Source organism: Chiloscyllium plagiosum, unplaced genomic scaffold (genome assembly GCF_037043375.1).
Source record: "Chiloscyllium plagiosum isolate Xiang-an unplaced genomic scaffold, Cpla_swu_hap1 HiC_scaffold_35, whole genome shotgun sequence".
NCBI classification, from domain to species: Eukaryota; Metazoa; Chordata; class Chondrichthyes; order Orectolobiformes; family Hemiscylliidae; genus Chiloscyllium; species Chiloscyllium plagiosum.
In genome coordinates, this window is record NW_028270173.1 from 58,207,988 (window position 1) to 58,233,787 (window position 25,800).

Here is a 25,800-nt window from a genome sequence, read left to right on the forward strand (position 1 = left end):
CTGCTCAAGCTGAATTGCCATTCAGTAAAATCATGACTGATTTGGCTGTGACCTCAATGCTACATTCTCCTCGTCCAACCTCTTCTCATAAGAAAACCTCTCCATATCAGATACCAGGAGAAAGTGAGGACTGCAGATGCTGGAGACCAGAGTTGAAAAATGTGGTGCTGAAGAAACACAGCAGGCCAGGCAGCATCCGAGGAGCAGGAGAATCGATGTTTCAGGCGTAAAACACTGACTCTCAGAAGAATAACCCATCCAGAGCCATTTCCCCACATTTACCCCTGATTAATGCAGTCAAGTGACCCTTTTTCACCCAGAGGGAGGTGGTGGTGGGGACTGGAATTCATTGCCCCGGAGGAAAGCTGAGACAAGAAACTTCTCAAACTTTAAAAAAGTACTAAGGTGAACACTTGACATGTCATACAATTCAAGGGTATAGACCTGGTGCAGTAAAGTGGGACTAGTGTAGGTAGAAGTGTATTTTTGGTGGTATAGTCAAATGGTTCTATGTTTTTCTGAACTACTTCTAAAGTATTTATATTCTTTTGAAAATAGTGAGATAAAAGCTGTTTGCAATACTTTCAAGGTAGTCTCACTGACTTCCTGTAAAAGTGAAGTGAAACACCCTATTTTTAATTCTGTATCCTTGTCAATAAACAATTTCGTTTATCTCCGTAATAACTTGCGAGAACTCTATACAAACTTTTTATCACTTTTATACCAAGATCCAGATTCCACTGTACGTCAGAGTTCTACAATCTCTGTTTAAAGAACATAATTTTTTATTCTTCCTTGTATCTCTACAAATGTAGTCACCATACATTCAGTTGCAAATGTAAGTCTTTCAGATGAACTGTAAAGAGTTGAGGCCAAGATCTGATCCCTATGGAACTACATTTGCTACATCTTGTATTCTCTGTTTCCTGTTGGCTAAGCAGTCCTCAAACCATGCTAATATATACCTCCTACACCATAAACTCTTAATTTACATTTATACTTGCTTTCTCAAATCTGAGTATAGTACATTCCTTTATCCAAATTGCTTGTCACTTCCTCAAAGGACTTCAATAAATTACTCAAACGTGATTTCCCTTTCACAAAACCATGCCTGCTGAAACCTTCTTACTAATAGATTCCAGCATTTTCACCAAGAGTAGAAATGCCCCCAACCTACAGTTCAGTGCTACTGCATCTTATGGAGAATTATAAACAATAAATGAAGTAACAGGGAAATGTGGCCCATTAACACTTCCATTCTCAACCATGTTGGGGAGTCCAGCACATGACAGTGAGACAAAATGTTAGTGTCTTCAAGAACAAAGCACTGAGCACATTATCAAACTTGGCTTCCTACTGAGGTGCTGCTGGGAGTATTCCCCTCCAGACCACTCCAATGTCCCCATTGTTCATAATATGAAGTCTGTAAGATCATCATGTTGGAAACTTTCTTGGTTTTTGAAAGCAAAGTAGAATATCCTGGGTGGATAAAGAATAGAGCTGGAAAAAGCACAGAAGGTCAAGGAGCATTGTTGTTTCAGGTCAGTACCTTTCATCAGGACTGGGGCGGGGAAAGGGCTGTAAGATAAATGGAGGGAGGGTTGTGAGGCTGGGGGATGGACGGGTGGGATAGTGATAGGAGGTGGCTATGATTATAAGGGTGGAGCGGATAGGTGGGAACAAAGGTTGAGGCGGAGGGGTGCACAGGGAGGGCTGGGCCTGAGATGTGGGATGGGGAGATTTGGAAACCGGTGAATTCTATGTTAAGTTCATATGGTTGTAAGCTCCCGAGGCAGAAGAGGAGATGTTCTTCCTCCAGTTCGCAATTTGCCTTGTGTTATGGTAAAGGGTGCCCAGGATGGACGTGTCGTTGGGGGAATGGGAGGGGGAGTTGAAATGGATGACACCTGGAAGGTGGGGTTGATTGGAACGAACGGACCATAAATGCTCCCTGAACTGGTTCCTACGTTTGCGCTCAGTCTCTCCAATATAGGGAAGACCACATCGGGAGCAACGGATGCAATAAATCAGGTTGGAGGAAATGCATGTGAATCTCTGCAGGACTTGGAATGATTCTTTAGGATCTTGGACGGAGGTGAGGGTACAAAAGTGTGGGAGCAGGTTTTGCACCTCCCGCAGCCATTGGGAAGATTCCAGGTGTGAAGGAGGAGTTGGTGGAGTATGTGGACCAAACAAGGGAGTCACGGTGGGAATGGTCCCTGCTAAAAATGGCTAGGGATGGGGAGAGAAATATAATTTTGCTGGCATCTGACTGCAGATGGCGAAAGGTGGAGATGATGCGCTGGACTTGGAGATTGGCCAGATGGAATGTGAGGACTCTAGATCCTTGTTGTGGTTTGGAGGGGTTTGTTTGAGGGTAGAGGTGCAGGAAATGGAGGAGATGTGATTGAGAGCATTGTTGATGATGGGAGAGGAGAAATTGCAGTCCTTGAAGTAGGAGAACATCTGGGGTGTCGTGGAGTGCAATTGCTCATTCTGGGAGCATATAAGGCGGAGGCAGAGGAATTAGGAGTACGGGATTGCATTTTGGAGGTTTGGGGGTTGGAAAGAGGTGTGATAAGACCAGAAGATTTGGGGCAGAAATTAGTCCATTCAGCACATCGAGTCTGTGGCACAATACAATCATGACTGATAAGTTTCTCAAGCTCATTTTCCCACTTTCTCCTTATAACCCTCGATACTCAAGAAGCTATCCATCTCAGTCGTAAATATACTCCACAGCCTTATGTGGCAATGAAGTCCAGATTCACCAATCTCTGTCTGAAGAAGTTTCTCCTTATCTCTCCTCTAAAAATCTTCCCTTTATTCTAAGACTATGCCATTGGGTCCCAGTCTGTCCTACCAATGGAAACATCTTCCCAACATAGAGTCAGAGAGATGTACAGCACGATAACAGACCCTTTGGTCCAACTCATCCATACTGACCAGATATCCTGACATAATCGAGTCCCATTTGTCGGCACTTGCCCATATACCTCTAAACCCTTCTGATTTATATATCCATCCGGATGCCTTTTAAATGCTATAATTGTACCAGCCTCCACCACTTCCTCTGGCAGCTCATTCCATACACTCACCACCCTCTGCATGAAACAGTTGCCCCTTAGGTCCCTTTTATTTGGGGTGGCACAGTGGCTCAGTGGTTAGCACTGCTGCCTCGCAGCACCAGGGTCCCAAGTTTGATTCCAGCTTCTGGCAACTGTCTGTGTGGAGTTTGCACATTTTCCCGTGTCTGCGTGGGTTTCTTCCGGGTGCTCCAGTTTCCTCCCACAGTCCAAAGATGTGCATATCAGGTGAATTGGCCATGCTAAATTGCCCATAGTGTTAGGTGCATTAGTCAGAAGGAAGTGGGTCTGGGTGGGTTACTCTTCGGAGGGTCGGTGTGGAGTTGTTGGGCCGAAGGGCCTGTTTCCACACTGTAGGGAATCTAATCTAATCTATATCTTTCCCGTCTGACACTAAACCTATGCCCTCTAGTTCTGGACTCCCCGACCCCAGGGAAAAGACTTTTGTCTCTTTACCCTATCCATGCCCCTCATTATTTTATAAACCTCTATAAACTCACCCCTCAGCATCCGACGCTCCAGGGAAAACAGCCCCAGCCTGTTCAGCCTTTCCCTATAGCTCAAATCCTCCAACCCTGGCAACATCCTTGTAAATTTTTTCTGAACTTTTTCAAGTTTCACAACATCTTTCCGATCGGTAGGAGACCAGAATTGCACACAATATTCCAACTGTGACCTAACCAATGTGCTGTACAGCCGCAACATGACCTCCCAACTCCTGTACTCTATACTCTGATCAATAAAGGAAAGCATACCAAACTCCGCCTTCACTATCCTATCTACCTGCAACTCCACTTTCAAGAAGCTATGAACCTGCACTCCAAGGTCACTTTGTTCAGCAACACTCCCTAGGACCTTACCATTAAGTGTATAAGTCCTGGGGGATTCAAGATGGCGGCGACCCAGTAAGACTGAGTCTATAGTGCTCCTCCCAAGACTTGGGCACAGTGGGTCACCTACCCCCTACCAAGCTCACCAAATCATTTATAAATTATTTATAATAGTTTAGTAACTCAATTAGTTGTGTAATATTACATTTAAGCAACTTAATCCTAAATTAAAATGACTAAAGGGAAGGGAGCCCGCAGCTCTCAGCAAGCAGGAACCCCTCCCCCACACTCTCCAGCTGCAGCAGAGGCGTCCACAGCCGCCCCGGGGGACCTACCAACAGTAGCAAGCCTTGCAGAAATGCTTTCCAAGCTTGTCTCGAAGATCGATGCCTTTATCGTCGAATCCAGAAACCGTTGGGAGTCGCTGTCGGCCGCGCTGCAGAAGCACGACCGTGAAATTGAAGAAATTCAACGCCGAGTCGGAGGGGCGGAGCTAAAGGCCGCGACCTCCGAGACAACCGCTCAATCGGCCGTGGATCAGGTCCGGACTCTCGAGCAGCGAGTCCGGACCTTGGAAAATCATATTGACGACCTCGATAATCGAGGTCGCCGAAAAAATATTCGTTTGCTGGGCCTTCCCGAACGGGAAGAGGAAGGCCAGCTTACAGCATTCCTGGAGCAGTGGCTGCCACAACTTTTAAATCTGCAAGCTGGATCAGGCCAGGTAAGGGTGGAATGGGCCTACCGGGTCCCAATACGCGGGCCCGGCTCGAACCAGCGCCCGCGCCCGCGCCCGGTCCTGTTCCGGCTGCAGAGCTACAGGGAGAGGCAGATACTCCTAGAAGCCTCTAGAAATCTCAGAAAAGACCCCCAAGCTATGATCTACAAAGGATCCAAGATCATGCTATTTCAGGACTTTTCCCCGGCTCTGGTTCGAAAGAGGAAGGCATTCGACGAGGCGAAGAAGCGTTTAAGGGACTTAAATGTTCAGTACTCCTTACGCTACCCAGCGATGTTACGCTTTAACCATGAAGGATCCGTATATAACTTTGGATCACCAGAAAAGGCTAAGGAATTCTTGGACTCTCTTAGATAAACTGTAGGACATAATGGATGTTGGTCTGCCTTCCCCCCCCGCTTTGGTTTATATCCCCTCCCTTTATTTTCTTACCTTATTGCTTAATATTATTATGGGGGGTGGGGAGAGGGATTTGATTTTCTCCCCCCCCCCCTTGGAGTTGTTTTTTGTTATTATTTTATGTATATATGAGGGATGTATGTATATGGGTGTGTATGTATGTGTGTATATATGTATATATAAGCTGGGGGATTTGGTTAATGTTGGTGGGGGGAGGTGGTTACCTTATTCGATTTTACTTCTGTCTTTAGGAGCGGGGTTGTTTTTCCCTTCATTATTTTGTATTATCATATTTAATTATTATTTGTTTAACTGGTAATTTTATAGTTATATGTTTATATATGGTATTAACATTACCAAATATACCCAGGTGTTGGTAGGGGTGGGGGTGGGGTGCTCACTGTTAACTCTAGCTTTGTATTATATTTGAATTTTCCTCATTTTATTGAGGAGTGCCTGGGTCAAGGGTGGGGCATTGGTTGGGAGAGGATATGAGGGATTTTTGGAGAGGAAGTGACGCCCCCTGGGAACAAGGGGGAAAGTCTCCACTTAGATACGTTTTATATTTTTTTTATTTAGAAATAGTTTTTTACTGTATTGTTGTGGGTGTATTAAAGAGGCTTTATTTTTGTAAATTTTACATGTTCCATGCTCGGGATGTTCTGGATAGGGTTCCCCCTCCCGAGGGGTCTCGGATTGGCCCAGAGGATTATGGTTGATCAGTCGGTTAAGTGGTGCACCTGGAATGTCAAGGGGAGTAATTCGCCACTTAAAAGGAAGAAAATATTATCAAATCTTAAGAAGGAAAGAGTTGATATAGCTCTCCTACAGGAGACACACCTGTCAGATAAAGAACACTTGAAATTACGAAGGGCGGATTTGATCAGGCCTTTTTTTCTTCTTTTAGCTCAAAAAGCAGGGGAGTTGTTATTCTTGTTCGGAAGAATTTCCCTTTCAAAATCCTAAAGCAGATAAAAGACGAATCTGGACGATATATCTTGATTAAAGCCCTCATAAATGGAGAGGAATATGGGATTTTAAATTTGTACTGCCCCCCGGCACACCCCTTTAAATTTATAACGGAAGCCTTTTCAAAATTGATGGCTTTTGATGCCCGTCATATAATTATAGGGGGAGACTTTAATTGTATTATGGATCCGGAAATAGACAGGATTCCCAAGAGTACTGCAGGAGTATCTCCCAGATCTAGACAATTGATGGATCTGAACAAAGAATTAGGATTAGTAGATGTATGGAGATGTCTTCATCCACAGGGTAGAGATTTTTCTTTCTACTCTAATCCACATAAATGTCATACCAGAATTGATATGTTTTTTGCCCCCTCGATTTTTTTAAATTCCATATCATCCTGTAAAATAGGTAATATAGCAATTTCTGACCACGCTGCTGTATATATGGAAACTAAGGCGAGGAACAGTGGGACATCCCCTCGGCATTGGCGTATGGACCCCTTCTTAATGAAAGATAGTAAATTTGTAAAGTACTTCTCTCAAGAATTTAAAACTTTTTTAGAAATTAATTCAGGTACAGCTAGCAACCCGTCAATGATGTGGGAGACCATCAAAGCTTACACGCGAGGCTTGATCATCTCCTACTCAGCGACCCAGAAGAAATTAAAGGGAGAACAACAGCGTCTGCTTGAAGCCCGCTTAAAAGCGGCTGAAACAGCATACACTGATAGACCTTCTATTATTAAATTGCAAAGGATTACAGCTCTTAGGACAGCTCTAAATACTACACTTACTCAAACGGCTAAGACGGAAATATTATTTGCAAAGCAAAGGTTATATGAATATGGCGACAAACCGGGTAGATACTTAGCATTTCTTGCAAAGAAAAAAAAGGCCCCTCAGACTATTATGTCTATCAAGGAAAGTACGGGTATTTTGACTCATGATCATAAAAAGATTAATGCGACCTTTAGAGAATTCTATTCTGAGTTATATAAATCACAGGATTGTGAAGATAGGACGAAGAGGATGCAGTCATTTTTAAAAAATTTGACTTTTCCAGACCTAACTCCGGAACAAGTATCGGTCCTAAATGCTCCTCTTACACCCCAAGAAATAGTTGATGCAATTAGGCACCTTCAAAATGGTAAGGCGCCGGGCCCAGATGGCTTTCAAGCTGAATTCTATAAAGAATTTACAGAAATACTGGTTGGTCCACTTATGGACATGTATAACTATGCATATAGTCAGGGCTGTCTCCCGCCTTCGCTGAAAGAGGCAAATATTTCTCTTATCCTTAAAAAAGGAAAGGACCCAGAAGATTGTACATCATACAGACCAATATCCTTGCTAAATGTAGATTTTAAAATCCTCTCTAAAACGTTAGCACTGAGATTAGAAAGGATACTGCCACATATTATAAAGGAGGATCAGACAGGGTTTATTAAGGGCCGTAGATCATCCAATAATGTTAGAAGGGCTCTGAATATGATTCAAGCTTGTCATCAGGGAAAGATACCAGGAGTAGTGGTTTCATTAGACGCGGAAAAGGCATTTGATAGGGTCGAATGGTCATATTTGTTTTACACATTGGAGAGGTTTGGTGTTGGACAGGTGTTTACCAAATGGATCTCAACATTGTATAGTGATCCCAAAGCAGTTGTGGTTACCAATGGATTAGGCTCGGATAGCTTCAGTTTGGGTAGGGGCTGCCGTCAGGGATGTCCCCTCTCGCCATTGTTATTCACGCTAATAATTGAACCACTAGCAGAAGCTATACGAGCTGATCCTAATATAGTGGCCCCAAGGATTGGTACAGGTAAACACAAAATTACCCTTTATGCAGATGATGTTCTTCTATTCCTCAGTAACCCTTTGATGTCCAATCCTCGCTTAATCCAAGTTATTAATACATTTAGTGCATTCTCAGGCTATAAAATTAATTTTTCAAAATCGGAGGCTATGCCAATGGGTGGCCTTGCTGTGATACCCCGCTTAGCGGAAGGTTCCCTTTTTCCCTTTCGCTGGTCCCTGGAGGGTTTCTTATATTTAGGCATTTTTATCACTCCAGTATTTGGTCAGTTGTATAAGGCTAATTTTGTGTATTTATTGGAAAGGATAAGGCAGGACCTCCAGCGATGGGGAGACCTGCCAATTTCCTGGTTGGGTAGAATAGCATTAATCAAAATGAATATCCTGCCCCGTCTCCTATATCCTATGAGAATGCTTCCGGTGATGCTGCCGAGGACGGCTTTATGTAAATTATATGGCTGGCTGAGTTCCTTTATCTGGAATCATAGGCGGCCCCTCATTAAGCTGAAGAAGCTACAGCTTCCACAGGCAAGGGGTGGATTGGACTTCCCAGATTTTAGGAAATATCAATTAAGTTCCCTATTAAGTTACATAGCTGATTGGGTCTTGTCTGATCCACAATCAATCTGGTTGGACATCGAGGCTTCTCAAGTAAAATACCCACTTATTAACCTTTTATTCTCAGACAAGAGGAAAATCATTACAGATCACTGTAAAAACCCTATAATACTGAATACAATCAAGGCTTGGAATATAATGCGGCAAAATGAGGGTAATTCACATAAAACATCCCCTATGCACCGATAGTGGGAGCATGGGGATTCCAACCGGGGTTAACAGATGCCACTTTTAAACTCTGGAGATCCAGGGGTATCTCATGTCTCGGGGATTTATTTAAAGATGGGGTCCTGATGTCTTTCGAACAGCTGCGTCAGAAATTCGGATTACCCAATGGAGACCTCTTTCGATACTTCCAAATTCGAGATTTTATACAGAAGAAGACTACGTTATTAGATAGTCTTTATAAATCCGATAGAGAATGTAGTGTCCTACGACCAGTGGGGGTATCTTCCGTCAGTAATATTTATCATTTGCTACATGATGAAGTATCGGGAGATATGGATAATCTGCTTAAAACATGGGATAAGGATCTGGGACTAGAAATCTCCACAGAAACGTGGAATGATATCTGGGAAAATGCTAGAAGAATTACTATTTGTAACAGAACCCAGGCTATCCAGCTGAAGATACTTCATAGGGCCCATATAGCACCGGTTCGATTGGCAAAATTTAAGGCAGGAGCATCTCCAATGTGTCCTAAATGCAAAATAGAGGTGGGCACTCTTGTACATTGCTTATGGACCTGTCATAAGATCCGTAGATATTGGACTAAAGTAGCAAGTACCCTGACAGAAATTTTAGGAACGGAAATAAAAGTGGACCCCGTATCTCTCCTCTTGGGCTTTTCGAACTTTCCCTCCCTGGACATGTACGGGAAGAGACTATTTTCTATTCTTTCTTTCTGTGCAAGGAAAAATATTTTGATGAACTGGGTGGCGGAGGGCCCCCCTGGACTTTCAAATTGGCACAGACTAATTATGGAATGTATTCCCCTTGACTTCCTTACAAATATGGTGCACCGAAAGACCGAATTATTTTATAAAATATGGCAGCCCTTTTTGAATTACATAAATACAGATATTTTGGCTATCCTAACAAGGGCTTTTATTTAATTGAGATTACAGACCTGGCTGGTCCGCGGCCCCTCGGGGGAGGAATCCCGCACGAATACGGGTTTTATCATATCTGATGCTAACACATCCCGAGCATGTAAGAGACTTAAATATACACCCTGGTTAGTTGTAGGTTAGATTAGTAGATAGTTGAGTTTTGTTTGTTTGTTTGTTTCTTTTTCTTTTCGGGGTTTTCTTTTTGTTGTTTTGTTTTTTTTTTGTTAAATTTTGGCTATTGTATATTTGAGCTAATTGTATATCAATGTTTATATCTGAGAGTTTTGTTTATTTTTGTAAACTTGTAAAAATGTTAAATTTCTAATAAAAATATCTATATAAAAAAAAAGTGTATAAGTCCTGCTAAGATTTGCTTTCCCAAAATGCAGCACCTCGCATTTATCTGAATTAAACTCCATCTGCCACTCCTCAGCCCATTGGCCCATCTGGTCAAAATTCTGTTGTAGTCTGAGGTAACTGTCTTCGCTACCCCTCCAATTTTGGAGTCATCTGCAAACTTACTAACTATACCTCTTATGCATCTGTCTAAAACTCTTTATGCCTTCTTCGTAATATACCTTCCTATTAATCTTGATGTCATCTCTGAATTTCGTTCCTATGCCTCAAGTCCCATTACCTAATTCATTGATGTAAATTATAAAAGGTCAACGTGGCTTTGTGCTTGGGAAAATCATGTCTCACAAACTTGATTGAGGTTTTTGAAGAAGTAACAATGATGATTAATGAGAGCAGAGTGGTAGATGTGATCTATTTGACCTTCAGACTTACTAGTTATACCTCCTATGTTCACATCAAATCATTTATATAAATAACTAAAAGTAATGGACCCAGCGCCGATCTTTGTGGCACTCCATTGGTCACAGGCCTCCAGTATGAAAAACAACCCTACACCATCACCCTCTGTCTTCTACCTTTGAGCCAGTTCTGTATCCAAATGGCTGGTTCTCCCTGTATTCCATGAGATCTAACCTTGCTAATCAGTCTCCCATGGGGAACCTTGTCAAACACCTTACCAACGACCATATAGATCAAGTTCACCCTCATCAATCCTCTTTGTTACTTCCTCAGAAAACTCAATCAAGTTTGTGAGACATGATTTCCCACACAGATATACCCTGTCCAGGCCATTCAGTACTCTATTCAATTAGGTCCGCCCTCATCCTTCTAATTTCCATTGAGGATAAAACCAGAGTCCTCATATGCAAAGCTTTTCATCCCGGGGACCATTCTCGTGAATCTCCCCTGAACATTCACCAGTACATCCTTCCTGAGATATTGGGCCCAAAACTGTGCACTCCAAATGTGGACTGACCAGAGACCTCTTGCACTTCAGAAGTACATCGCTGCATTTATAGTCTAGTCATAATAATGCCATCATTGCATTTGCCTTCCTAACTACTGACTCAAACTGCAAGTTTACCTTGAGAGAATTCTGAACTCGAACTCCCAAGTCTCTCTACACTTCAGACTTCTGAATTTTCTCTCCATTTAGAAAGTAGTCCATGCCTCTATTCTTCCTATCGAAGTGCATGACCTCACACTCTCCCATGTTGTGCTCCATCTGCCACATCTTTGCCCACTTTCCTAATCAGTCCAAATCCTTCTGCAGCCTCTCCACCTCCTCAATGCTATCTGTCCCTTTACCTAACTTTGTATTGTCTGCAAACTTAGCCAGAATGCCCTCAGTTCTCAATCATTAATGTATAAGTGAAAAGTTGTGGTCCCAACACTGAGCCTTACGGAACATCACTTGTCACTGCGCTACCATCCCCCCCACTCTCTGCTTTCCGCCTGACAGCCAAGCTTCTATCCATGCTGGCACGTTGCCTTTGACACCATGGGCCCTTATCTTACTCAATCATGGCACCTTGTCAAAGGCCTTCTTGAAGTGCAGTAGATAACATCCATTAGCTCTCCTTGGCCTAACCTTCTTATTACTTCCTCAAAGAATTCTAACATTGTCAGGCATGACATCCCCTTGATGAAACCAGTCTGATGTTGCCCTGTTTTACCATACACTTTCAGGTATTCAGAAATCTCATCCTTCACAATGGATTCCATGATCTTGCGTATGACTGAGGTTAGGCTAATCAGTCTGTAATTTTCCATCCTTTTCCTTATTCCCTTTTTAACCAGGGGTGTCCAATCCAGGGGTGTCTGGAGCCCTCCCTGATTCTAGCGATTCCTGAAAGATCACCACTAATGCCTCCACCATCTCTTCAGCTATCTTCTTTTCAAACTCCGGGGTGTTGTCCATCTGGTCCAGGTGATTTATCCACTTTCGGGCCATTCCTTTTTTTTTCCTTGTACCTCCTCCTTGGTGATGGCCACCACACTCAGCTTTGCCCCCTCACTCTTTTAAATTTTTGGGATATTACTTCAGTCTTCGACTGTGAAGACTGATCGAGGTAGCTGTGGGAGGTAATGGGTTTGTAATAGATGTCGGTGCTGAGTCATTGCCGGAAATGGAGATTGGGGAGTCCAGGAAGGGGAGGGCGGTGTCTGAGATGGTCCAGGTGAATTTGAGGTCACGCTGGAAGGTGATGTGGATGAACTATTCAGGCTCCTTGTAGGAGCATGAGACAGCGCTGATACAGTCATTGATTTGGAGGAAAAGGTGCCAGTGTAGCTGAGGAAGAGAGACTGTTTCATGGACCCTACAACGAGGCAGGCACAGCCTGGACCCTTGCACCGACCCATGGCCACCCCTCTGGTTTGTAGGAAGTGGGAGGATTGAAAGGAAAAGTTGTTAAGGTGAGGACCAGTTCTACAGGGCGGATGAGAGGGTTGATGGAGGAGAAATGATTGGGTCTGTGGACGAGGAAGAGATGGAGGGCGTTGAGGCCCTCATGGGGGTGATACAAGTTTAGAAAGAGTGGATGTCCATGGTGAAGATGAGGTATTGGGGGCCAGGGAACTGAAAGTCATGGAGCATATGTATGGCATAGGTGGTATCTTGGGTGGGGAATTCCTGGACCAAAGGGTACAGGTTAGAGTCAAGATAAGAGGACATGAGTTCACTGGAGCAGGAACAGGCAGATATGAGCTGTCGACTGGGGCAGTCAGGTTTATGAATTTTATGGAGAAGATAAAAACAGGTAGTGTGGGGTTGGGGAACTACGAGGTGAAGGCTGTGAATGGGAGATCTCCCGAGGCGATGAAACTGTGGATGGTCTTGGAGATGATGATTTGGTGATGGGAGGCCAGGTTATGATCAAAGGAGTGATAGAAGTTGGTGTGTGGCTTCAGCAAGGTAGAGTTTGTTGCGTCAAACTACCACTGTGCCTCCTTTACCAGCTGGTTTGATGGTGAGGTTGGGGTTGGAGTGGAGGGAGCAAAGGGCAGTGCGTTCTGATGGGAAAAGGTTGAAGGTGTAGAGAGACTGGATGTCCCTGGTGAAGATGAGGTGTTGGGGTACCGGGGAACTGAAAGTCTTGGAGAAGGTGCATGGCATGGGTTGGTGTCCCAAATGTGGGTGGGGAATTCCTGGCCCAAAGAGCGAAGATAGAAACAGGCAATGTGGGGTTGGGGGACTATGAGGTGTAGGCTGCGAAATGGAGGTCTCCCGAGGCGATGAAATTGTGGATGGTCTTGGAGATGATGGTTTGGTGATGGGAGGTCAAGTCGTGATCAAGGGGGCAGTAGGAGGAGGTGTCAGTGAGTTGGCATGTGGCTTCGGCAAGATAGAGGTTGGAAAATGGGGTTGCCCCAGAAGTTGTAAAACTTTGCCTGGCAACAGTCTAGGTAGTTTGATTACTAAGAGGACAGTTTAGCAAGAGCTAAATGTCCAAAGCCACCTGAAAGCAAAGGAAAGTGGAGATGAGGCTGACTGCATAGACTTTCTGAAACAGAATCTCCAAGCTAGGAATCAGGAAAATTTCCAGCTTGGCTGACCCATCTCAGCAATCATTTTTCACAAAGGTGCAATGTTTGTGACAGGCAGGCAAGGTGGAGCTGGGCTAGTCAATGCAGGGTGCCAAGACAACCTGTTTAGAAGACCTGCCTCTGTGCTTTGGGAATTCATTCCAGCTTTAAGAAATAAACAAAGAAAATTTCTCTGGCCCTCACACCTTGACTCCCCACAGACTCCCTTTGCCCCAATAATGACATGACCCACCCCCATACCCCAAGGTCTCCATGTCCCACATGATAGGCTGTGGCACTTTCATGCCCAATAATCCGTTATAGAATGTATAGAAGCAGCAAACCCATTAATGAGAGGTTTATGGACAAAAAATACTTTAAGTAATTCATCAACACATTTCTAGATTCATTAAATCACCTTCAGCTACATAACGATGAAGTGGAACTTTTAAGTTTCTGATGTTGATGGCAGCTCAGTGGTTAGCTCTGCTGCCTCAGAGAACCAGGGATTCAGGTTCAATTCCATCCTTGGGCACTATTTGTGTGGAGTTTGCTCATTCTCCTTGTGTCTGGATGGGTTTCCTTCTGGTGCTCCTGTTTCTCTCTCAGTCCAGAGATGTGCAGATAGGTGGATTAGCCATGGGAAAAATACAGGTTACAGAGATTTGGGGGGTGATGAGGACTCTATATGTTGAATGAAGTGTTTCCACTCTAGGATTCTATGTTCAGTCATGTTAAAAGTTTAAAGATTAGATATCTTTTCAGTAGATCAGTGTATTAGTTGCCTATTAGCTATTCTTTACTCAGTTTGTTAGAGTAGATGTCTTAAATGCAAATGGGTCCCAGGTGATTTCTTTAAGATGTTGACTGGGAATTTGAAATACTTATAAAATTTCTGAGGCTCCACAGAGATTGTAACAATATCTCGAACAACATCATTCTAAAATATATTATCTGCTGCTGTTTGTGAGGTTTTGTTGTGTGCATATTGGCCACACATTTCCTACATTATAACCGAGCTTTGGGGCATCTGGTGGTTGTGAAATAATTTATATAAAATACAAGTCTGTTTATCATTCTGAGGAGGTAACAGTAATTATGATTAGATTAGATTCCCCACAGTATGGAAAAGGCCCTTCAGCCCAACAAGTCCACTCTGACCTCCAAAGAGTAACCCACCCAGACCAATTCCCTGATCCTACATTTATCCCTGACGATTGCACCTAACACTATGGGCAATTTAGCATGGCCAATTCACCTGGCCTGTACAGCTTTAGACTGCGGAAGGAAACTGGAGCACCAGGAGGAAACCCACACAGTCACGGGAGAATGTGCAAACTCCACACAGTCAGCCAGCCGAGGCTGGAATCAAACCCGAGTCCCTGGCGCTGTGAGGCAGCAGTGTTAACCACTGATCCACCGATCCGCCCCTGTGGAGATAAACACCCAGATCTCCACATAGAACTAACCATGCACAGTCCATAAAATAATAACCAGTTCCTGAAGAAGGGCTCATGCCCGAAACGTCGATTCTCCTGCTCCTTGGATGCTGCCTGACCTGCTGCGCTTTTCCAGCTCCCAACACACAGCCAAGAACTCAACAATTGGAAATCAAGAAGAACCTTCAGACATTCTACACCTTCCAGATAATTATACCTCACCCTCTCATTCAGAAATGAGCCATCAACAAAACTCAGCCTGTAAATCAGAGGGAAATTGGAAATACTTCTAATTAACATTCCATAGACAACACACAGCTCCACTAAAACAGTTCAGCACCAAGAAAACAACTCTCTCAGCTGGATCTTCTCACAGTATAAGGGACTTTTCCACCCCTGATTGCCCACAGGATAGTCAGACTGCCTGAAGATTGGTGTGGATATTATGGGATACAATTTGTATAAAAGCTGCCCCTTCACTCACCATCTCCTCACTTGGTTTTCAGTCCCTATAGGAAGTGAACCAGCTCTGGAAGAGGAAGAGGAGACAATGGGCAGAGTGGGTGGGCTCTCTGATTGACGTCTCTCACAGTCAATCCAAATATTTCTGGAGCAACATGAGTTTCCTGAAATTTGGGAAACGGAGATGACTTTGAACAGCAGATGAGGTGGGGGTTTAAACTTGTCACTGTCCCATCTGAATAAAACCTCACTTATTACAGCTGCTGTCTCAGTTCCCCTGGTAAATGTTTGACAGCAGGACCAAGGAAATATGAGACGTGGTCACCGCCAGCAGGGACACAGAAGAGATGAGATGAATGAACTACTTGGGACATAAAATGTGCCTACTGAATGCTGTGACTCAATACTGAGTTCTCCAATTTCAAATAATTTCCGTTCCCAGCTCTCTCCGCCCACCCCCCTTCCTTTATTTCTATCAGGCACCTATCGGATTAATCCCTCCCGTGACCAAGCATCTACCCCCACCTCACTACCCTGCCGCTCCCAACCCCCTTTACTTGTAGCTCCCCTTGCATCTATCCCCAATCCCGAAAAAGGGTTACACACAAAACGTCGATTTCTCCACCTCCTTGCTCGCTGTGTTCTCCGTTGGTTTTCCTGCTCCTCAGATGCTGCCTGACTTGCTGTGCTTTACCAGCTCCACACTAATCTAGACTCTTTCTCCCAGCCTCCTGCTTGTCTACCACAGAGACATGGCTGCAGGATAACATAAACTGGGATCCGAATATTTTTGTTTTTTTTCACTTCAGGGCATATGTCACTGGCTAGGCCAGCATTCATTGTCCATCCCTAATTACCCTGGAGGAGATGTGATTAGTTGCCTTCTCAAACCAGTTCTTAGGATGCAGGGAAACTCAGCGCAACCGAAAAGGGACTTGCAGGATTTTGACCCAGTTACACTGAATGAAAAGCAATACATTCCAAGTCAGGGTGTTGTGTGGCTTTGAAAGGCAGTGGTGTTCCTCTGTATTTGCTGTCTTCACCATCTAGGTAACATAAATCATAGATTTGGAAGGCTGTTAAGAATATTGTAGTGAGTTATTGTAAAGTGTCTTGTAGATGGTAAACACTGCTGTCACTGTACATCAGTAATGAAGGGATCAAATGTTGAAGGTGGTGGATGGAGGGCCACTCAATGCTTTGTCCTGGATGGTGTCAAACTTCTTGAGTGCTGTTTGAGCTGCACTCCACCAGACAAGTGGGGAGTATTCCATCATAATCCTGAGTTGTGTCTTGTAGATGGTAACCAGGCTTTGGGGAGTCAGAAGCAGAGTTACACCACTGCTGAATTCCTAGCCTCTGTCTTGCTCTTGTCTTTTACATGGCTAGTTCAGTTTTGGGTCAATGGTGAGGGCCAGGATGTTGATAGTGGGATAATGATGATAATGACATTGACTGTCACAGGATGACGGTTAGATTCTCCCTTGTTCAAGATGGTCATTTCCTGGCACTTGTGTAGTACTAATGTTACATGTCACTTAACAACTCAAGCTTGAATGTTGTGCAGGTCTTGATGCACCTGAGGTTTCATGAATGGTTCTGAACATTCTGCAATCATCAGCAAATATTCCCACCTCTGATATTATGATGAAAGGAGGGTAATTGGTGAAGCAGCTAAGGATGCTTGGAGTTAGGACACTACCCTGGAGCATCGGAGGCTGAGGGGTGACCTACAGAGATTTATAAAATCACGAGGGGCATGGGTAGGATAAACAAACAAGGTTTTTTCTTTGAGATGGGGGAGTCCAGAGGGCATAGGCTTAGAGTGAGAGTGGAAAGATATCAAAGGGACCCAAAGGGCAACTTTTTCACGCAGAGGAATGGAATGAGCTGCCAGAGGAAGTGGTGGAGGCTGGTACAATTACAGCATTTAAAAGGCTGGGTATATGAATAGGAAGGATTTAGAGGGATATGGACCAAGTGCTGGCAAATGGGACTAGATTAGGTTAGGATATCTGGTCAGCATGGACGAGTTGGACTGAAGGGTCTGTTTCCATGCTGTACATCTCTATTACTGATCTCCAATAACTACAACTACCTTCCTTTTCCACTAGATATGTCTCTAACTAGTGGAGAGGTTTCCCATTGACTCTGGTTTTGCTACAGCTTCTTGATGCTCCACTTGATCAATTGCTGCCTTAATGTCAAGGACAGACACCCCCACTTTATCGCTGGAATTCAGCTATGTCATCCACATTTGGACCAAGCCCAATAAGGTCAGCAGTAAAATGGCGATACATGAACACAAACAGCATCAGTGAACAGGTTATTGCTTTGTAAATGCTGCTTTATAGTAATGTTAACAACCCTTTCCATCAGTTTGTAGCTGATTGTGAGTAGACTGGTGGGAGTGGTAATCGACTGGTTTGTATTTCTCAAAAGGCAATGTTGTAGTTTATTAGTACAACTTCACTGGGAATGCAAAACTATGCAAAAAAACAGCACAGATCCTGCTGAATGGAAAATGAATGAAGGCGAACATCGGACCGCAAAGCAGGTTAGGAGCTACAGATAGGGATTATAAAGGAACTTGCCAGTGACATCAAAATCAATAAAAAGAAACATTATAATTACATAAAGGGAAAGTGGGTGGTCAGGAGCAATGTTGGCCCACCAAAGACTGAAAGTGGGAATACTATCCATGACTATCCGGAAATGGCAGATATGTTGAATAATTCATTTGCCTCAGTATTTACAGTACAGGAGGTTGCTTTCCAGAAGTGCTGAGGAAATAAATAGTGGATTGGAAACAGGGACTGAATAAAATTACTGGGTGCTCTGGCGTCTTCCCACAGTCTAAAGATGTGCAGGCTAGGTGGATTGGCCATGTGAAATTACCCATAGTGTCAAGGGATATGCAAGTTAGAGGCATTAGCTGTAGGTAATGTGTTACTGGGATAGATTAAGGGCTGTGTCTGAGTGGGATGCTCTTCAGAGTGTTGGTGTGGACTCTATATGCCAAATAGCCTCTTTCACACTATAGGAATTCTGAGAAAAATTAATGTAAGTAAAATTTCAGTAATGAGGAAATTGTGGAATTAAAGTTATGAATGCCAGAACTAGACTGTTTCCATCCAAGCATGCGAAAATATGTAGGGGAGCACAGTGTATACACCCTAACTATAATCTTTTAGAGTTCCCCAGATACAGGAGTCAACCTTGCACATGTCACTCTGCAAAAGAGGAAAATCAAAGCAATTACAGACCAGTTAGTCTATCATTTGGGGTCTTTAATCAGAGATGGAGTGTCTGAACACATTTTCATTTATTCATGGAGAGCTGGCATGGTTGCAATAATGGGTAAGGTCATGCCTGACAAACATTGTTGAATTGTTTGTAAAGGTGACTACAGTGGAGAATGTCAATGGTTGTTGTTTCTATGGACTTCCAGAAGGTATTTGATAAAGTCACAGTTAGCAGTCTCTTCATAAGGTTGAAACCCACAGAATTGAGGGCAAATTACTGATAGAGCTGGGAAATTGCTTGAGTGGCAGGTGACAAAGTAGGGATAATGGATAGGTACACAAAATGGCAGGTACACAAACCAGCGTGTCCCACCAAGATCTATGTCGGGGCCTCAACTATTCACATTATTTATTTAAGACTTGGATAATGACATAAAAAATCATACATCCAAATTTGTTGATGACACAAAGTTAGGTGACATTGTAGACAGTGTAGATAATGACATAAAATTATCAAGGGATATTGACAGACTAAGTGAATGGGCAAAACTATGGCAGATGGAGTTCAATGTAACCAAATGTGAGGTTATCCACTTTAGAACAAAAAAGGATAAATCAGGCTACTTTCTAAGTGGTATGAAGTTAAATGCAGCGGATGTCTAGAGACTTGGTTCAGGCACATAGATCTTTAAAATGTCACAACTGGCACAGAAAGTAACCAAGAAGGCTGATGGAATTCTGGCCTTTATACCTACCGGATTGGAGTACAAGGATGCAGAAATTATGCTGCAGCTATACAAAACCCCAGATAGACCTTACTTGGAGTACTGTGAGCACATCTGGGTGCAATATCTTAGGAAGGATATATCATTCTTGGAGGGAGCACAATAGAAGCTTGCATGAAATGTACTTAAACTTCAGGGGTTAAGTTATGAGGACAGAACATAGAACAGTACAGCACAGTACAGACCCTTCAGCCCTTTATGTAGTACTAGCCTTTTATCCTACTCTAAAATCAGACTAACTTAGATACCCTTCATTGTACTAACTTCCATGTGCCGATCCAAGAGTTGCTTTAATGCCACTAATGTATCTGACTCTACTATCACTGCTGGCAGTACATTCTCCGTACCCGTGACCTCTGTCATCTCCCCAAAATCTTCCTTTAATCATCTTAAAATTATGCCTCCTCATGATAGATATTTGTGCCACGGGAAAAAGTCTCTGATTATCTATGCCTCTCCATATATTGTACACCTCTATCAAGTCACCTCTCATCTTGCTTCACTCCAATGAGAAAATCCCGAGCTCCCTCAATCTTTATTCATAAGACATGCTCTCCAGTCCAGACACTATCCTGGTAAATATCTTCTGCACCCTCTCTAAAGCTTCCACATCTTTCATATAATGAGGTGACCAGAACTGAACACAAATTTCCAGGTGTGATCTAACCAGGATTCTAGAGAAGTCTAGAATAACTCTCAGCTCTTGAACTCAATTCCCCTGCTAATGAAAGCCAACGCACCATATGCCTTCTTAACAACCCTATCCTTGAGGGATCTATGGACATGGACTCCACTGTTCCTTCACACTGCCAAGAATCCTGCCTTTAAACCTGTATTCTGCATTCAAATTCGACCTTCCAAAGTGAATAAATTTACACCTTTCCAGGTTGAACTCCATTTGCCACTTATCAGCCCAGTTCTGCATCCTGTCAATGTCTTGTTGCAACTTACAACAGCCCTCCACACTATCCACAAGCTTTCAGGTCATTGGCAAACTTACTACCTCACCCTTCCACTTCTTCATCCAGGTCATTTATAAAAATCACAAAGAGCAGAGGTCCCCTGTGGAACACCACTGGTCATCGAGCTTCAGGCTGAATGCTTTCCATCTACAACCAGCCTCTGTCTTCTATGGGCCAGCCAATTCTGTATCCAGACAGACAGGTTTTCCTGTATCCCATACCTCCTTACATTCTGAATGAGCCTACCATGGGGAATCTTATCAAACGCCTTGCTAAAATTCATGTACACCACATTCACTGCTGCAGCTTCATCAATGTGTTTGTCACATCTTCAAAGAATTGAATAAGGTTTGTGAGGCATGACCAGCCCTTCACAAAGCCATGCTGACTATCTCTAATCAAACTAATATTTTCCAAGTAATCATAAATCCTGTCTCTCAAAATCCCCTCCAATACTTTGCCCACCACTGACGTAAGACTGACTCTTGTAATTCCTAGAATTATCCCTATTTCCTTTCTTGAACAAGGAAATAACATTTGCCACCTTCCAATCATCTGCACTACTCCAGTGGACAGTGAGGACGCAAAGATTATCACCAAAGGTGCAGCAATCTCTTCCCTTGCTTCCTTGGGTATGGCCCAGGGGATTTCATGTTTGTCAAAGTTTTCAGCATTTCCTCCTTCCTAACATAAACCTGTTTAGATTAGATTAGATTACCTACAGTGTGGAAACAGGCCCTTTGGCCCAACCAGTCCACACCGACCCTCCAAAGACTAACCCATCCAGATCCATTTCCCTCTGACTAATGCACCTAACACTATGGGCAATTTAGCATGACCGATTCACCCGACACATCTTTGGACTGTGGGAGGAAACCAGAGCACCTGGATGAAACACATGCAGACACTGGGAGAATGTGCAAGCTCCACACAGACAGTTGCCCGAGGGTGGAATCGAACCTGAGACCCTGGTGCTGTGAGGCAGCAGTGCTAACCACTGAGCCACCTTGCCATTATAGCATATGTCTGATTCAAGCTGTCCTTAGAAACGTCAGGGTCCCTCTCAGTAGTGAATAATGAAGCAAAATATTCATTGAGATCCTCCCCTACTTCCTCCGATTCCAGGTGCAAATTTCTTCCACTCTCCTTGATTGGCCCTACCCTCACTCTGGCCATCCACTTGTTCCTCATGTAAGTGTAGAAAGCCTAAGGGTTTTTGCAATCCTACCCACTAAAACTTTTTCATGCCCTGTTCTAGCTCTCCTAAGTCTATTCTTCAGTTCTTTTCTGGCTACCTTGTAACTCTCTAAAGCCCTATCCAATCCTTGCCACCTCAAACTGAAGTAAACTTCCTCCTTCCTCTTGACGAGATGTTCTACATCCCTTGTCACCCAAGGTTCTTTCAACCTATCATCCCTTCCTTACCTCAGTGGGACAAACCGTTCAGCACTATCAGCAAGTGCTTCCTAAACAACCTCCACACTTCTGTTGTGCATTTCCCTGAGAACATCTGTTCCCAGTTTTGGCACCCCATTTCCTGCCCAATAGCACTGTAATTCCCTCTTTCCTCAATTAAATACTTTCCCATACTGTCTGCTCCTATCTCTCTCTCTCTCCATGAGTATCGTAAAGCTGATGACTATCATTGAAATCCTCTCCCACCGAGAGATTTTACACCTGACATGGTACGTTGCAAAGCACCAAATCTAATATGCCTCCCTGCTGGTTGGCCTATCTATATATTGTAGGTAAAAACACTGACTGCAGATGCTAGAAACCAGATTCTGGACTAGTGGTGCTGGAAGAGCACAGCAGTTCAGGCAGCATCCGAGGGGCAGTAAAATCGATGTTTCGAGCAAAAGCCCTTCATCAGGAATAAATGCAGAGAGCCTGAAGCGTGGAGAGATACGCTAGAGGAGGGTGGGGGTGAGGAGAAAGTAGCATGGAGTACAATAGGTGAGTGGGGGAGGGGATGAAGGTGATAGGTCAGGGAGGAGGGTGGAGTGGATAGGTGCAAAAGAAGATAGGCAGGTAGGACAAGTCATGGGGACAGTGCTGAGCTGGAAGTTTGGAACTAAGGTGAGGTGGGGGAAGGGGAAATGAGGAAACTGTTGAAGTCCACATTGATATATATTGTCTCAGGAAACCTTCCTGGACACACCTGACAAAAACTGCTCCATCCAAACTATTTGAATCAACATTAGGGAAGTTAAAGTCACCCATGACAATAACCCTGTTACTTCTACACATTTCCAAAATTTACCTCCCAATCTGCTCCTGTCTCTGAGATTATTCAAATTAGACTGGTTTTTCTGTAGAATTGAGAAATAATCTGATCAAAGTCTTCAAGTTATTAACAAGAAAAGCCAGGGTAGATAAACTGTTTTCGCTGGTTGGGGATTCTAGAACTAGGGGACATAATCTGAGCATAATTGCCAAATAGTCCAAGATGCACTTTTACACACACGCTGGGTGGTAGGTATTTGGAGCTCTGTTCCCCAAACAGTAGTGGATGCTGGATCAGTTGTTAATTTTAAATCTATGTAGATAAATTTATATTGTAAGGGATACAGGTCAAATGTAGATATATGGAGCCTACCTCCAGAATCATGAAATCCCTATAGTACAGAAAGAGGCCATTTGGCCATGTAGTACCTCCAATGGGCATCTTACCCAGCCTCCCCTACACCCTCACCCTGTCCCCGTAACCCTACATTTCCCATGGTTAATCCACCTAACCTGCACATCGCTGGCCACTACAGGACAATTTAGCATGGCCAATCCACCTGATCGGCACATCTTTGGATTGAGGGAGGAAACTGGAGCTCCCCGAAGAAACCACGCAGACGCAGGGAAAATATGCAAATTCCATATAGACAGTCATCCTGGCTGGATTTGAACCTGGATTCCTAGTGCTGTGAAGCAGCAATGCTAACTACTGAGCCACCGTGCCAACCTAAACTGAAGGCAAGCAAACAAAGCTCATCTGAGAGCTGATATGATTCCTGGATCTATCTTCCAATGGACATGGTGGGTTCTCAAGCACAAGTTGTCAACACTATTGCCAGAATTTTGAAGGGCATGTAACATTTAGAACGGTTGGTAAGGTTGGTGGAGTGCCTCCGATAATGAATTATAGTATTAGCACAATCGAGAGTGATGACCTAAGTTCTGGAAGAAGCCAGGGTATAAAAGCAATGTGAGATGGAAATGTGTTGCTGGAAAAGCGCAGCAGGTCAGGCAGCATCTAGGGAACAGGAGAATCGACGTTTCGGGCATTAGCCAAGGGCTAATGCCCGAAACGTCGATTCTCTTGTTCCCTAGATGCTGCCTGACCTGCTGCGCTTTTCCAGCAACACATTTCCATCTCTGATCTCCAGCATCTGCAGACCTCACTTTCTCCTATAAAAGCAATGTGGTACAACCATAAAAGACTATGATAGGAAGAGGAGTAGGCTGTAGGCCCCTCAAGCCTCTTGTGGCTGATTTGATATATGTCAACTTTCCTGCCTTCTTCCTGTAATCCTTGATTCTCCTTCTGATCAAGAATCTGTCTCAGCCCTAAATATATACAAGGATTCGGCCTCCTCACAGCACTGCAAAGACTGTCAACTGTCAGAGATGAAATTCCTCCTCATCTTCAATTGAGACTTTATTCTGAGACGATGCCTGCTGGTCCTAGATACTCCCTTGAGGGTAAGCATTATCTCAGCATTTAACCTTTAAAACCCTTTAAGACTCCTTATGTTTCAATGAGATCACCTCTCATTCAACTAAACGCCAATGTGTAGAGTTCCCACCTGTTTCACCTTAGCTCATAAGATTGTCCATACCCTTCATATCAGGGGTTATCTGAGTGAACTGCCTCCAATTAAATGATAACTTGTCTTAAATGAGTGGACCAAAACTACTCTCAGTACTTCAAATGTGGTCTTACTAGCACCTTGTACAGGTGTAGTAAGACTTGCTGAGTTTAATACTCCAACATTCCATTAGTCTTCCTGACTGTATGCTGCACCTGCGTGCTAGCTTTCTGTGTTCCGTGAATAAATAGCCCCAGGTCTGTTTTTAGTGCAGATTTCTACAGTTTTTCTCCATTTTAAATAATGCTGTTTTTTTTTCATTCTTCTTCCTAAATGGAAAACTTCACATTTCCACAGATGAGATATGATAAAAGCAAAATGTTAATTATGGAAGTGATGCAGAAGTCCCCTAACAGTGACCATATGGTAGGGTAAAAATATGAAAGAAGACAGAATGGGTGCTTGTCAGAAAGGTACAGTGATAATAATGGGATTAGATAGATTTCCTTGTATGTACAGACTGAGACAATCAGACAGGTAAAGATAGCTTAGACGATGAATTCATTGAATATTTGAGATAATTTCTCAGAACAGCGTGATCTGAAGCCAACCAGAGAAGAGGCTAAAGCAGCAGGCTATATACTGTGCAATGTGATAGGACTGAGTAATGTCTGAGAGAAGGCACTGAGTGGTGGCATTGATCGTAATATGTTCGAGTTTTGCATTCAATTGAAGGAGACAAAAGTTGGGTCCAAGACTAGGATATTAATCCAAATGAGGGCATGAAAGCATAGTTAGCTAAAGTGAATGGGCAAATTAGATTAAGGGATGGGTCATTAGAGATGATTTAGCAGACATTTAAGGAACATTACAGAATACACAGAATAAATACATTTCAACAAAAATGAAAATTCCAAGTGGAAAACCTACTATTGATGGTTAACCAAAAAAGGTAAAATCTTACTAAACTAAAAGAAAAAACACATTGCACAAATATTTGGGGGCAGTTCAGTAGATTGGACAGAATATAAAATCAGATATGACTAGAACAAGGAGGGAAAAATTACAATATGAGAGAAAAGTACCTAGAAATATAAAACATAGTAAGTTTCTATAGATGTCTTTAAAAAGTACAATTAACAAAGTGAACGTTGACCCACAGAAAAATGGATCTGGGGCATTAATAGAGGAAAGTAAAGAAGTAACAGATAAATTGAATAGTTATTTTGTATCAGCCTTCACTATAACATCCCCAAAATACCTTCAAATCAAGAAAATCAAAGGGATAGAGGAGCTCAAGAAAATTACAATCACCTATGAGGTTGTACTGAGCAAATTGTTGAAACAACAGGTTGACAAGTCCTGATGGACTGCATGCTAGGGTCCTAAAAGAAGTAGCCAGTGAAATAATTGATGAATTAATTTTACTTGACTGGGTGATAGCAGGAGCAATCAGACCAGAGAAGGTAACCATAGTATATTTATAACAATAATGATAACATTGGTGAGTGATTGTGTGCAACTTGCCTGCAGTGCTACCACACTTGACTATAACACTGCAGGAATATTTCAACACCAGTCCCAAGGATGGGCTGCATGCCAAAATGGCTTCCCCCTCAGGGGAGGTGATGGCTGAGTGGTATTATCACTGG

The 25,800-nt window shown here is 43.3% G+C and overlaps 1 protein-coding gene and 1 pseudogene across 2 annotated transcripts in view; one reads left to right on the top strand and one right to left on the bottom strand.

The window, feature by feature from the left end:
* Nucleotides 1–25,800, bottom strand: part of LOC122541193 (uncharacterized) — a 200,104-nt pseudogene that overhangs the window by 108,188 nt on the left and 66,116 nt on the right. The window lies entirely within an intron of this gene.
* The window catches only part of LOC122541601 (uncharacterized), a 91,650-nt gene that overhangs the window by 44,702 nt on the left and 21,148 nt on the right, over nt 1–25,800 (top strand). The window lies entirely within an intron of this gene.